This window comes from Phoxinus phoxinus (assembly GCF_949152265.1).
Source record: "Phoxinus phoxinus genome assembly, chromosome: 11".
In the NCBI taxonomy this organism is placed as follows: domain Eukaryota; kingdom Metazoa; phylum Chordata; class Actinopteri; order Cypriniformes; family Leuciscidae; genus Phoxinus; species Phoxinus phoxinus.
In genome coordinates, this window is record NC_136886.1 from 24,701,847 (window position 1) to 24,716,896 (window position 15,050).

The window sequence follows — 15,050 nt, forward strand, 5'->3', positions numbered from 1 at the left end:
GTCTGATATTGAGTGTGTTCGGCAAGGCCGAAGTCTACCTTTTTGCCTCAAAAACCAACACTCACTGCGCAGCGTTCTTTTCGAAGAACAGGGATGCGTCGGCCCATCTCTGCACCAGCCGTCTCCTTTATGCGTTTCCCCCGGTTTCAATGATTCCCCATGTCATAGAATGGGTCAGGGAGAGCGGATGCCCTGTCCTTCCGGTGGCCCCGCTCTGGGAATCCAGACCGTGGTTTCCAGAGCTGGTTCAGTTATCGGACAGAGTCCCCCTGGCTAGGGCTGAACGATTAATTGCTTTTGCGATAATATCGCGATATGATGAAACGCGATTTTCTAACCGCAAAAGCTGCGATTAAACTTTGGTCACGTGACAAGCGAGAGTAAAGCAGTCTGCACTACGGAGGAAGCATCAACTTGGCACGCTACGCATATAGACCTGGCATAGGCTACAGGAAAGAACAGTTTGTGTTTAATTTATGTGATATTGTGTTATAGATTCTCTCCAACGATTTTGTATCTATTCAGATAATTTCAGAATAGAGTCTGAGCTTAGTTTTAAACACAGATACGTGATGACGCTGCGTGTGCTTTATAAACAACCGTATTAAGCTTGCTTCCTCTGTCTCACACACACGCACACGCGACACCACTCGAACCTTCCGAAAAATAATCTTTCATAAAGTTCGGAGAAGTTGAAGCGATTTACAAGGACATTCGCAGGCTGCATTGCACAAGATGCGCGATAAGATACGCGTCACGCGTGCTTTGCTTGATGTCTTGTAGTCTGGCCCGTTCAAATACTCACGCGCGCTTTGCGAAGAGCGCTTGAGCATGCGGCTGAGCGACTCCGTCTACGTGGTTTAATGTACTTGCATCTCAAAATGCTTTTATGACGCGAAATTAATGTAAACGCAGTCAGTTATTTTAACAGACAGGACAAACCACATCTTATATTTCAAAAGAGATGAAAACGTTCAGACAGCCTACCCTTAAATACTGAAAGCACTCTTTGTTTATTGTTTGTAATGTTTTTAATGTTTTTATTTTATTTGCTTTTATGTTTTGAAGCTATATTAGTTCAAATTCTTAACATATAGTTGTATTATTTAGTTTTTTAATTTGTATTTCTTTTTAAAAGTACTTATAATTATAAATATTTTAAGTTTTATTAATAAGATTAATTAATAAGAAAAATTTTTGATTGGCTCGTGAGGTGCCTAAAGATTCCCATCCTATTTTACAATGATGTATTGCTTGTTTTTGTTGAAATAATAGAAAAGATAAAGAGCTTAAAAAATAATCGCATATTAAATCGCAATCGCAATATTGGTGAAAATAATCGCAATTAGATTATTTTCCAAAATCGTTCAGCCCTACCCCTGGCCTGTTCCGCTGAGGAAAGATCCATGACCCGACTTATGGGCCCTCCATGTCTGGCCCCTAAACAGGTACCCAGGGACCTTCCTGAGAAGGTTTTGTACACTATCACTAAGGCTAGGGCTCCGTCCATGCTCAAAGTGTATGTGGCAGCCATTGCAGCTCATCATGCTCCAGTGGCTGGCCAGTCACTAGGAAGAAACGACCTATTGGTACGGTTTTTAAAAGGAGGCAGGAGGATGAACCCCTCCAGACCTCCATCCGTGCCGGCTTGGGACCTCTCCACGGTCCTTAGGGTCCTGAAAAGTCCTCATTTTGAACCGCTCCAGTCGGTTGATCTTAAACCTCTCTCGCTAAAGACTGCTCTCCTGATGGCACTGGCATCTATCAAGTGAGTGGGAGATCTGCAGGCCCTCTCTGTGAGCCCTTCATGTTTGGAGTTTGGATTGGAAGACTCCAAGGTCTTCCTCAAACCCAGACATGGCTATGTACCCAAAGTGCTCTCAGCACAGGTTATCACGCTATTAGCCCTTCCCCCTTCTGCTGAGGATGGGGAGGCTAATTTGCTCTGCCCTGTCAGAGCACTGAGAATCTATCTGGAGCGTTCTGCAATGTTCAGACCATCAGAACAGCTTTTTGTCTGCTTTGGTGGCCGATCTAAGGGTTATCCAGTCACTAAGCAAAGACTGTCTAGATGGATAGTAGATGCCATATCTATGGCTAATACCTCAGTGGGTCAGGTTTGCCCTATAGGTATCAAGGCTAATTCGACTAGAGGCATGGCCTCGTTTTGGGCTTGGTCCTCTGGGTTTCCCATTCAAGATATTTGTGATGCGGCCGGCTGGTCCTCGCCTTCCACATTTATGAAGTTTTATAATATGGAGGTATCTTCCCTGCATACAAATTATGTCACTGTGCACAATCACATTACATTTATTATAAAATCCGCCTTTGGCCAGTTATTCCCCATACTAATAGACCCGACGGTGTCCGGTCCTACTGGTATATTATGTTGGTTAGCTCTGGCATATATATATAGGGGGCGTGGCCTCAGTCTATATTAGTCCCCGAAAAACGCCATTTTATCAGGTTTAACGACTGAAGCGACAACTTGTCAGGTTACTATAGTGCGGCTGGCTACGCAATACTCATTCCCTACTCTGAGGTTAGGAACTGAGGTTACGATAGTTACCGAGTAGTTCCCTTTCGAACGGTCACTTCGTATTGCGCAGCTATACGCAGTGGGGACGCCAAGTAAAACGCCGCACTATAAGTAGCATGGTTGCCTGCTGCAGCTCTGACGGTGTCTGGTCTGGTCATTATATGTTTTGGGTTCTGGCTTGTTCTGTGAGCTCAGGGGTCCTGAGCTGCAGCAGGCAACTATGCTACGCAATATGAAGTAAGCGTTCGAAAGGGAACTACTCAGTTACTATCGTAACCTCAGTTCCCTGAGAGTAGGGAACGAGCATTGCGTAGCCAGCCGCACTATAGTAACCTGGCAAGTTGTCGCTTCAGTCGTTAAACCTGATAAAATGGCGTTTTTCGGGGACTAATATAGAGGCCACGCCCCCTTGACGGGCTCTGACATGGTATGGCGCGATGATAGCTCATTGGCACGCACGTTAGAGGCGCCTGCGCCATTGGTTGTGCAGTTGCCACAGCACAGCCAATGAGTGAGCCAGACACTCACTGTGCTATCTGTGCAGCTGAAAAATGCATTTTACATTTTTAGCTTCAGTAAATCGAGGAAAAGAAGTTCCCCACTGCGTATAGCTATGCAATACTCGTTCCCTACTCTCATGGAACTCAGGTTATGATAGTAACCGAGTAGATTTGTTGTTTATAGATAACATTATACAAAGCACCACAATTTCAAAAGAATTTTACTTGAAAACTGACTTCTGAGTAAAAACTGAAAACATTGTATAAATTGCAGCAATACTTCCCCCTATGCCTTTTGGATAAGGCTCATGTTTATAACAATAACATTGGGGGTAGACACATTAAAGTAATGTTTCCCTATCTGTCAGTCACCTCGACATTGTGTCGATATACTGACACTAGGCATTGCTCTTGGGAGCCCCAAACACCTCTGATACTCCAGGAAAAAGGCCAGTAAGAATTTTCTCTAGCAAGATAATTTTTCCATAAAAGAGCAAACACAGACGAAAACGTCTTTTGAAAGATGCTTTTTCACCTGTGCATTTCTTGATACGGTCGACACCTACCTCCATCACACGACCATGATTGCTGTTGCAGTTTTTGCCATGCCATCACTGCGAGAGGGATTGTTGTGGTGGCAACTCTCGTACTTTTCAAAAGGCAGAGTCACAAAAGGCCGGTGAGCACAGTGGACGATTTGAGGGTAGCAATGGAACCATTTCCGCCGGGTGTGTCTCCACGGTCCTTCCATTCCTCAGCATGCTGGTCTCCCCCAGTTGAGCTCATGGATGAGTTAGGCGGTTCACCCTATGGCAAGCGTAATTTCTCATTCTGGACTCCAAACATCGGGTTTGGTAGCTCAGTCTGAGTTCCACAGTGTTGGCAGTCATGCTTGCCCGGGCCACCGCAGACATCATGCTGGAATGGAATCCTCAACCCTGTCCTGAGTGTTCACGGTCGGATCATTGATATCTAGGCTCGGAGCGCGACTCATAGTTGTGCTCAGCCCCAGAGCATTTATTCCTAGAAGTGCATGAAGAGATGACAAAGTCGTGGTCGCTCTTGTAGCACCTGGACCAATCAGACACACACAAATTGTTCATTATATTTAACCTATAATCTAGCAAACTCACTTTTCTAACAAAGGTCTGTGACCCATCCCTCGAAAACTGCAACTATCATCCCAAATGAAGCTAACACACAGGCAGAACCAGGTCTCTAGTTACAGGACACATAAAGACTGTGATAAGGATTATGACCACAAGGAATTTGCAGAGAGTTTTGACTCTCACTTAATTATTGTTGAGAATGACAAATAAACCCTTTTAATCCTATATATAACCACTTGAGAAATGTATAAACATGTATCCAATTTAAAGACTGATGGTTTGCTCAAGGCTGTTGACCTGCTGAATCTCAAACAATGCTATAACTTCTCGCTTTCCTGTATTTTCTGCTTCAGCTTTCTTTCTCTTGGTAAACTGTATGCATGTATGTGTGTGTGTGTATGTTAGGGTAGTTTAAGTGTTTAGTCTAGTTAATAAAGTCTTGTTCATGTCACACGTAAAGTTGTTTGTGTTTCATGCTCATATACTGGAGTCTCTAATCATGCAGATTTTGACTAAATGCTCTGAGTAGTACTGTACAGTTAGAACATTTCCCATATCCCGGAAATTAACATTTCTTAAAATTAATAATGCATCGCTGGACAAACAGGTTAGTTGATTTTGGTATTAATTCTGCTACATCAAGTTAATTATATTAACTGATCCAAATATTCATAATTAAGTTATGAGTAATATTTCCCTTGAGGTAATTTCCTTCACTCTTCCTGCAACATTGATCCACTGGAGGCAAGTTTGCAGAACTAAAGTGCAGTTTAATATTATTCAAAACAAGATTAAAGATTAAACATAAAACAAAGGCATGCCGTGGCATGAAACTCAAAACAATTACTTGACAAAGTAACTAAGGCAAACATGAGGGCTTAAATATACAAGGACTAATGACAAGACAAGGGACACCTGTGCACAATGATCAGACAATAAACCAATGACAACATGACACATTCACATGGGGAACACATGGCAGTATCACATGAGGGCAAGGAAATCACCTGACAAGACATGGAACATGACTGACATGAAATATGAACCAAAACAAGACGTGACTCTTCCACCCTCCACTACCATGGACAGTGGGGCAGCCAGTGGGTACACAGAGGTTCCAAAGGTGGATTATGGTGGATTTATGCCTGCAAAATGCCACCACCTGGCGGAATTAGAGATGAAACGGTATGAAAATTTCATATCACGATTATAGTGACCAAAATTATCACGGTTTTGTTAAAATGTGATGGAAATGTTCAAAAAGAACTGATACACACACTGAAAATATTTCAAGAAGTTTTATATTTGAAAATAAACAAATAAAATTAGCAGCTCTATGCATTTTTTTAAAGCATAAACATTTCAGCTCTCGTAACTGTTTTGTGTTTAAAATGTACAAACTGTCTATAATGAGCCAATACATCATGAATCCATTTTTCAAACCATGTTTTTGTCTTATCCTGAATCACTACGGTACACCTATAATAAGTGTTTAAATTCAGACTATTTTAGAACAGTCAGTATTGAGGTAAAAGTTAACTTACCTTGGGTTTAATACATGAGGGTGATGGTCACGAAGATGATTTGAAGTGTTTCCCCTTTTGCAGGGTCTTTATTTTTGCATGTTCTGCAGACAGGGTGACCATCCTCTAATAAGTTTCCCTCAATAATTTTGTAAAATAAATATTACCACACCTCAGATTTGGTCCTCTTAGAAGGCAGTGACAGCCGAGCGCTGTCACTGGCTTCTCCTGCCATGTCTTCTCGTACAAAAAACAACGAGCGTCAGACTGATGTTGACTGGATAGGATTTACCGTGATTTTTCAAAATCACGATAATCAAACAGTTTTAACGATAATACTATTTTAATTTTAAGCGATAATACTAACCGTCAGGACATTTTATCGTGGTTTATCATGAAATCGGTAATCGTTTCATCCTTTCATCCAATCATTCCAGGACATGTTAGTCTAGTAAGCCTCTAATGGCAAAGGCTTATAGTGCTGTTGGGCAGGCTGCCTCTCTTACCCGTATGTCCGAGGGAGTGGCTGGAATGCAAATTCCACTTGCCAATACTCATTGGCCTTTTCTGAAGTATCATAGGTGTTTGGGCCTCCCAAGTGCGACCCTTAGGGTCTGTTTACACCTGGCCACTTCATGCGTTTTCTATGATCGGATAGCTATCCGATCGTGAAAATGCCAGGTGTAAATGCCCTCCGAAATGCATTCAAGACGGATTTGAATCCGATCGCTCAAACCACTTCAGGAGGTGGTCTGGGCCGCATTCCATATGAAACTGGACAAGTGTAAATGCATCTGGTTGTTGAAACCACATATGTAAATTTTCCTCCTCCCAAAAACGCAAAAAAATATACGTGAGAGCGTGTTATAGGCTATATGTCATGTTATAGTCAGATATGACGACGCTACTGCAGCACGCATCACTTCAGATGAGCAGCTGAGCATCTATTCATCAAGCCAACGCGCAAACTATCACAAATCAAAGTGAAAGTAAGTCGCAGACGCTCAACACACAATTATCTTCACTAAAAGTAAAGAAACTAAATGATCTTACCAGGGCTGTTGCCGCTCTCTCTTATTGCGGTCTTTGATTTTTACATTTTAGCTGATGATCAATAAAATGCAGCTCATAACGGTTGCTTTCGGTGACGTGAACTCCATTAAATCGGCATATAGCGTGGGGATTGAAGATCGGATTTATATCCGTTTTGCAAAAACATATTTATGTGACCAGGTGTAAATGGAATTGTTTTGATAAATCAGATAGCTATCCGATCTGAGAAAACGCATCAAGTGGCCAGGTGTAAACAGCCACCTAGTGTCTGTACGTTGACACAACGCCTCATTCCCACCATCTGAGAACGAGGTTGCAATAGTAACTGAGAAGATTCATCTGATTTTAACTAGGTTTCTGTCAAACAGAGCACGTCTAGGCTGTGATCTGTGACATATATTTAACAATCAGTGCGTTCATAGGAAAGGATCTGAAGTTCAGTAAGCCAAGCTTAATCAAATGGATGAAAGAAAAGCAGCACAACCCAAGGAGAGATGGAGACCATCTCTTTTCAACCGGTTAGGTCCTACCTCAAGAACTCATCCAATTGTCTACAAATCCTATATTATTCTGTGAGCACCACTTCAACATCCAGCCATTCAGTGATGTCAATATGCTATACATTATCTTCTCAGGCTTTTTAATGGGTGAGTCACTGAGTGTGTAGAACCTGTTTGTAACTCTAACAGGAGAGTGGTGCTTGTCTTGTAACTATGCGGTCTCACAGTCACCAAATACCCTGATGCAGGCGTTCTGCAACCGGAACCGTGTATGGGGCTCGCTAAGCTAGTCATATCTAAAGCCTTGTCTAATACCTTTGCATTCCCACTAACCTCGACAATTTTCACTGCCACAACATCTGAACGCTGTCCAGAGTCAGCTCCAGCACCCTTGAGATAGACGTGACCAGTAAAGGGAAAAAGAACACGGAGGCAGCAGGCTACGGCAAACACTTAGGGGTTTATTTCTACAGAATGGGGTTACAAAAGTAAAGCAAATGTAAACCCAACTCAAGTAAACTAAAGTATTGATAAAGAGAAAAAAATAAAAATACAAACACTTCAAATAATACTGTCAAATGACTTCACTTTATAAATATACTTCCTATATATAAATAAAATAAAAGGAAGCAAAATAGTCATTGGAGTCCCCTGGACAGAAACTGGAATGGTTGCGGCCCGATCATTGGCTGGAACCGTATATATATGTCCGAAGTTTCAGACGAACCCCTTTAGACGGTGCAGCAGCTCACTGGACTCAGACGTAACAAACAAGCAAACAAAAAACAACGGTAAGATTAAACTCAGTAAACTAAACATTAAATAGTATGCACACTTTACTCCAAACGAAAGTTTAAATAAAATTTATTAAACCAAAGTAATATTGTTGTGCCTGTTGTGCCTACTGTAAACAAATTCCATTGAATAAAAAAAACAAACTGACCTGACCCAGGCTCACCAACATCCGCCACAACCCTGATCGTAGTCTAGTGTCCGCTCTAGCCCCTGATTGCAGTCCAGTGTCAGCTCCAGCCCCTGAGCACAGTCCAGTTTCGACTTCAGCCCCTGAGCCCATTCCAGGAAGTGAAACTCCTGAGTCAGTCCCAGAGTCTGTTAATGCAGCCCCAGAGTCAACCCCGTGTCTGTCGCTGAAGCCTCGGGGAGTGTTTCAGTAACCCCTGAGGGCACCCCAGGGTTAATACCAGTGTCTGTCCCAGAAGCCCAGGAGGGCATCTCAACAGTCCCCGAGGGCACCCCAGAGTCAAGTCATTATCTATTTGTTCTATCATTATCTATATCCGTGTCTATTGTTCAGTAAAATCACCTGCTGAGAATCACCTGCTGAGACAATTTGAAAGCTACAAAAAGCATTTGAAAATATTCAGCTCAATCTACATGCATTAAATTTAGTTCTAAATGATAAGAAAACTAAATACATGTTTTTTTTTTACTAGAACCCGACTTCCTTGCCTCAGCTCCACACATTACAGGGCAGGCCAATAGATTTAGTTTGCTCATACAAATATCTGGGAGGAAAACATGTATTTTGATTTGCATATTAAACAGTTATTCACTAAATTGAAATTAAAGCTGGGTTTTTACTTCAGAAACAGTTCTTGCTTCACACATAAAGTCAAGAAAAAGCTGGTTGAATCTACGTTTTTGCCGGTTTTAGACTATGGAGATGTGTTTTACAGACACTCCACAAAGACCCTGTTGAAATCATTGCATTCTGTGTATCATTCAGCACTGAGATTTATAATGCATGCAAAGTACTCTGTCCATCACGTGTATTATATGAAATGGTTGGTTGGCCCTCACTCAACACAAGAAGGCTCAAACATTGGTTGACCTTTGTGTACAAAACAATAACTGGACACACACTCCTTGATATTTAACTACACTCTTAGCACCTAGTAGATCTGAATACAACCTAAGATCAAGTAGATACATACTGTATGATGTTCCACAAACTAAAACAGAGTTTGGCAAAACTGCTTTTAGTTACAGTGCTCCAACTTCATGGAATGAGTTGCAAAATCAGCTAAAACGGCAGGTTTTTATTTCACATACTGAATTCAAGTCCTACCTAAATCAAATTTATCAACATGTTTGCGATTGTTTTAAAATGTGATTTTCTGTTTTTATTTTAATATTACTGTGAATCCCTGCCTGTTTGTTACTTGTTGTCTGTGAAAGTGTATCCTCTATGTGCAGCTTTCTTGGCAAGGGCTCACCTGTAAAAGAATTGTAATCTCAATGTTATTTTTTTCCCTGGTAAAATAAAGGTACAACAATTAAGTCCAGTGTATATCCCTGCAGCCACGGAGGACGTTTCTTAGCCAGTGTATAAGCCTGTTCATATATCTCCTGAACCCATTCCCCTGACACTCATCCTTTCTGCCAGTATGGTCGTGGCCCCTAAATTCATCCCCATCAATCCTTCCCCAATCAAGAATTTATCCCTAAGTCTGTTTCTGACACCAAGACCATTTCTGGAGCAAGCCCATGTTCCCAGGAAGGCCACTAATTCTGTCCCTTCCCCCTCCCACCCTCTGTTACCTGGTCATTATATGTTTTCAAAGGCGGCACCTTCCTGGTCAGCTCCTAACTTCTCCCCTGGAATATTACCCTCCCAGTCCCTGTGTTTCCTGACTGCCCTGGAACTCCAAGGTTTGTTCCCCGACCGGCTTCCCAGTTGGTACCTCCTTGCTCAGTGCGGACGCCTTTCCCTCATCTCTTTGCTGGTTCATTGCATCTGTTTTGCACGTTCATTGTGTGTGAAGATATATTGCTTGTTAGTCCTCAATTTAGTATCCCTGTTCAGCCCTAGCTTTGCATTTGTTTTCTTTTGTTTCCCCCCTAAATATGTCCACCTTGGTCCATTTATGTACATAAAGAAGAGTATTAAATATATAAAATCCAGTCTTGGTAAGATATGTCAACATTTGAACCGCTTTTTTGTATATACTTTTTGTTTGTTTTTACATTTGTATCATTAGATAAATTAGATTATTAGAGTAAGTAGAATCCAATACTTAAAAGTGTAATTCTGCTATTTCTCAAAAAAAAAAAAAAATCCTGTTGTCACTGGTGCGCAATGAATTCTGGGGTTGGCAACGCCACAAAGGATCCATCTGTTGTATCCTTCGTTTTACAGGAAACGAAGGACGCATTCGAAGGAGCCTTCGAATTGGGACAGCCTTTGTCATGTCACATTGTGTGTGTGTTGAGGGAGAACCTGGTGTGGGCATGACATGACCTGACCCTTGGGCTGCTTTGAAAGTGGTGATAATTGTGCAGTTGAGTACAGGTGTACTCATGAGTACAAATGTTACTCATTTAAATAATCCCAGCCCCCAGAATACTCAAAAAAGGTGTGAGGCCTGGTTTGAGGCCTGGTTGACCTTCCTAAGGCTGACAAGTGATATTGGTTAGTCTAAAATGTGGAAAGCTGGAAAATGGCTGTATTATTCAGAAAGCAAGCAATACATCTTCACTTCTTACTTGCATTACTGTACTACCAAGATTAACTGCAAAACATTGTAAAGGATTTGTAAAGGACATTCTCATTTTTCATTGTATCTGCAATGCACATCTGTAATATTAAATATTTCACTCAAACATTTTAAACATGCAAAGCATAAATATAAATGTATTGTATAAAGGTATGCAGTGAACATGGTATTTAATGGATTAATGCATTTTCATGGATTATGTTACATAACTTCAGATGTAGCTCCATTATATTCTGATGTGACATTTATAGTTCTTGAAGAACTATGAACTATTGAAGGCTGTGACCTTCAACAGCTAGTCTGCAGACAACTGAGAAATATAACCCCCATCAAAAACAAAAGCTAAATCTAAACACTATTTGAATTATTAATGATATTTGTAGAAACACTGTCTGTGAGTCTGGAGAGCAGAAATATCCATGAAACATAATTCTGCCTCCATGACGCAACAAAAGATGCGGTTACTCTATGGTCCCAATTGAATTACGTGTAAAATGGATATTTGTTTATTTTTTTACATCTTTTACTATATACTGACTACTATTTATGACATACGTGTGTGTGTGTGTGTGTGTGTGTGTGTGTGTGTGTGTGTGTGTGTGTGTGTGTGTGTGTGTGTGTGTGTGTGTGTGTGTGTGTGTGTGTACATTTGGTCATTTTGTGCACCTTTCGAAATTCTCATGGAGAATCTCATTTCATTGTTCCTGCCTCCTTGAAAAGAAACGGTTCTTTAACTTTGCACGGAAAGGACAATGTTATTTTTACCTTATTGACTGCTGCAATAAATAGCAATGCCTGTAAATGGTACTCAGAAGCTGCTGGAAGATTTCAAGGAGGCTTGCGTCTATGAGAATGACCTTCATAAATATTTGCAAATTTGTTTTATAAAGAATGTGTCTTCTGGCTGTAGTGATAATATATTTATTCTCCAAACTAGAGAGTTTACATTAAATTTCAATATGTGTGGACAGATCAAATCATGTTCATATACATTAATTTGAAATATTTAAATGTATTTAAAGGTTTTACTTCCTTAATTCCTAACTTCATGACAAATGGGAGTCTTATAAAATTGTTGCAGAAGCAGAGACACTTGCACTTGTGTGGACAGATCAAATCATGTTCATATATACATTAATTTGAAATATTTAAATGTATTTAAAGGTTTTACTTCCTTAATTCCTGACTTCATGACAAATGGGAGTCTTATAAAATTGTTGCAGAAGCAGAGACACTTGCTATAATCTTGCATCTTACCAGACTGCTTGCATGTACCCAGGACAACTCAACGAAGCTGACTGGCAAGATAGAGGGCCCTATCTTGCACCCAGCGCAATTGACTTTGAACACCGACGCATGTAGGCTATCATTCCTATTTTGCACCCGCGCACAGCGGACTTTTCCCTTCACAGACGCACGTCGGTAAATTAGGGAACGAACTTGCGCTCGCGGGGGCGGTTCAGCGCAAAGAGGAGTGTGTTCCGGCGCAAAACTGCCCTGGTGCTATTTTCCAGTTTTAGAAAGCAATTACGCCATTGACCAGGATAAAAACAGTCTAAAGACAGTGGCGCGTTGCGCGTTAGTGATGTGGTATTTTAAGGGCGCGTGCTTGGCCATAATGTAGTGTGTTAACGCGCATCCACTTTGATTCTCTAATAATTATAAACAGACGCAGCAGTTTTCATTTTTGCAAATCATACATTATTACAAGGAAAAATATTAACACACGAGGGAGGTTGTGTCCGTGAAGATGTGAAAAAGATCTATCTAGATTTTTTTTTTTTAAATCTAGATTAGGCTACACATTTACCCAAATTATACGCCTGTTTAACCGAAGCTAATTTGAGTGAGTTTCTCCCATCATCCCCAGTGTCACTTCTCTGTGTTTTACGGCCCTGACGAGAACGTCGGCCTCCTCGGATGTGAACTGCTCCTGGCGTGCGCCGGCAAACCCGCCGTTATAATAGCAATCCGCCGTGGAACAAGCGCGTCTGCTCTTAAAGGGAATGTGAGAGGGCGCTCTGATTGGTTTATTTCACGTTACGCCCAAACCACACCTATGAATAATGAAGCTACTTCAGACCAACCCCTTTTAGATTTGCGTCGGGCGCAAGAGTCGTTTATCCGCCGGGAAAATAGCAACAGCGCCCGGATCCGCCCACAAAGTTACTTGCGGTTTGCGCTTTGACACTTGCGTTTCAGATCGTTAAAATAGGGCCCAGAGAGTTTTAAAGGGTCTACTAGAATACATTTACATCATTTAATGCTCAGAAAACAATTTTTTCTTTCAATTGACATTGTTGTAGCACTTGTTTTCACTCTCTGTCTGAACGCTCTGTAGTTTCGTTTCTTTAAAACCCACCTTCAGAAAAGTGTAGTGTTTGCTGATATCAGGAGTGATTCTCTGCAGGGCTATCCCCCTCCTCATTAAAGGTGTATTTGGCGGCCTTAGCTGCTAGCAACTAGTCAGCCAGCCCCAGTATGTTGTGATCGCTCTACTGCTTTGAACATGTGTTGGAAATGTTATTCCCCTTACCATAACCGGCTTCCTGAGTGCTGTAAACACTACTGTAACTATACGCTATGGCGGCTGTTTTGCTGTATCAGTTTGAACCCGAATTCGATACTAGCCATGTTTCCAATACAGATTTGGCCAAATTTTTTTGCAATATTTTCTAAATATATATATATATATATATATATATATATACAAACTAGTGGCAAGGTCCTCTCCTCTACATGGTACCACTGGAAACTCCCTGTCATCAAGACAGGGTGAGCTGAACGCGGACGAAACGTCGACGGCAGGCCCCAGCGACAGGCCGAAAAAAATCACATAGCATCAATATGGATACAGTGTCAAATGAAATGCAAATAAAAACTTGAGCGTCCTTCAGAAACGAGGACCCAGGCATGGCCCGGCCTGTGTGACAAGTGGGCATGGGTTCCCGACGAATCGACGTCGTTGGGATGCAAACAATCGAGTCCAACACAAAAGCGGAGTCAAAAACATCTGCTTAGCGACCCTTAACATTGGGTCACTGACCGGCCGATCAAACAAGCTAGCAGAAACATTGAGGCAACGTGGCATTGATATCTGTGTATTACAGGAAAACTCGCTGGAGCGGATCAAAATCTACTTACATTGGCAAGGGCTTTAACCCTCTAGGCGCCACGGTCGAGTTTACTCGACAAGATGCGGCACTGAATAAAACGGCCGATTTTGTCAAATAGGGTGTCAAATTTCCTTCGACCTCCCATCCACTAGTTGGCAGACATGTTATACTTCATCCCCAACTCAAAAAAACGTCATGTTTTTATACAAAATCTTCGAGATAGAGCGCATTGAATCAGCGCGAACAAAAGCGGAGCTAGTGTGCGAGTGAGCCATTTTATCAGAGCAATATTGTCAACGTCAGCGAGTATTTGCATTAGATTATTATTATTATTATTATCTAATTGCATCAATAAAGCTTACCCACAATGAAGTGTTGGGTCTTCTATTCGCGGACCCTGGTTCTGAAGGGAAATATCTGCATTCAGAAGTTCACGGTGATTATGAAAGTGAAAGTATAGCGCGTACGTTACAACAAGCACAAGCGGTGAATCCTTTGCCCAATGTAGATGGTCCTTTGCCCAATGTCAGTGGTGGAAACAATGTTTCCCGGGGTTGGAGTGTTCATCGCGAAGTTAGCAGGTGTGTTATTGTTGTGGGGAACGAGGCGGGAGATTTTTTTTTACCGCGCTAGTCATGTAGTTTGTCTTCTGACCGTGTGCCTCTCCGCAATCGCGGCAACAATATTGTTGTGGAGACTTTGTCTAAAGCTACTGGGTATGTTAGACGAGGTCAAAGTATTCATAGGACAGTTATGGGGCAGGGTGGGGAGTCGCAATGACAATGACAGTAGTCCGAGCTGTGCGCACTCGGCGCGCGCGCGCGAGAGAGAGATCTGGCCGCGCCCGCGCTGCTCGTAGCAGGAGCAGAGGCGGTGTGACACGGGGCAACTGAACAGGTCTTGTCTACTTGTGTTTGTGTGTCATATGAATAATATATATGTGCCCCATACATGGAATAAGAGTGTCTACTGTATGTAAATGGATAATTTCTACAGCAAAAGGCCAACCGCTACATGCATTCGGTTTGTTTCTACCATTTATTAGTAATGATTTACAGTTTGTTTACTACTTACTATTTACCTGAGCATTCAGTATCGTGCAATATAGCATACAGAAGGTGAGGGACATTTTGGGGGGAAAGAAGTGCTGCATTTTATTATTTAAACATGTGACTTTTCATGAAAATTCTAT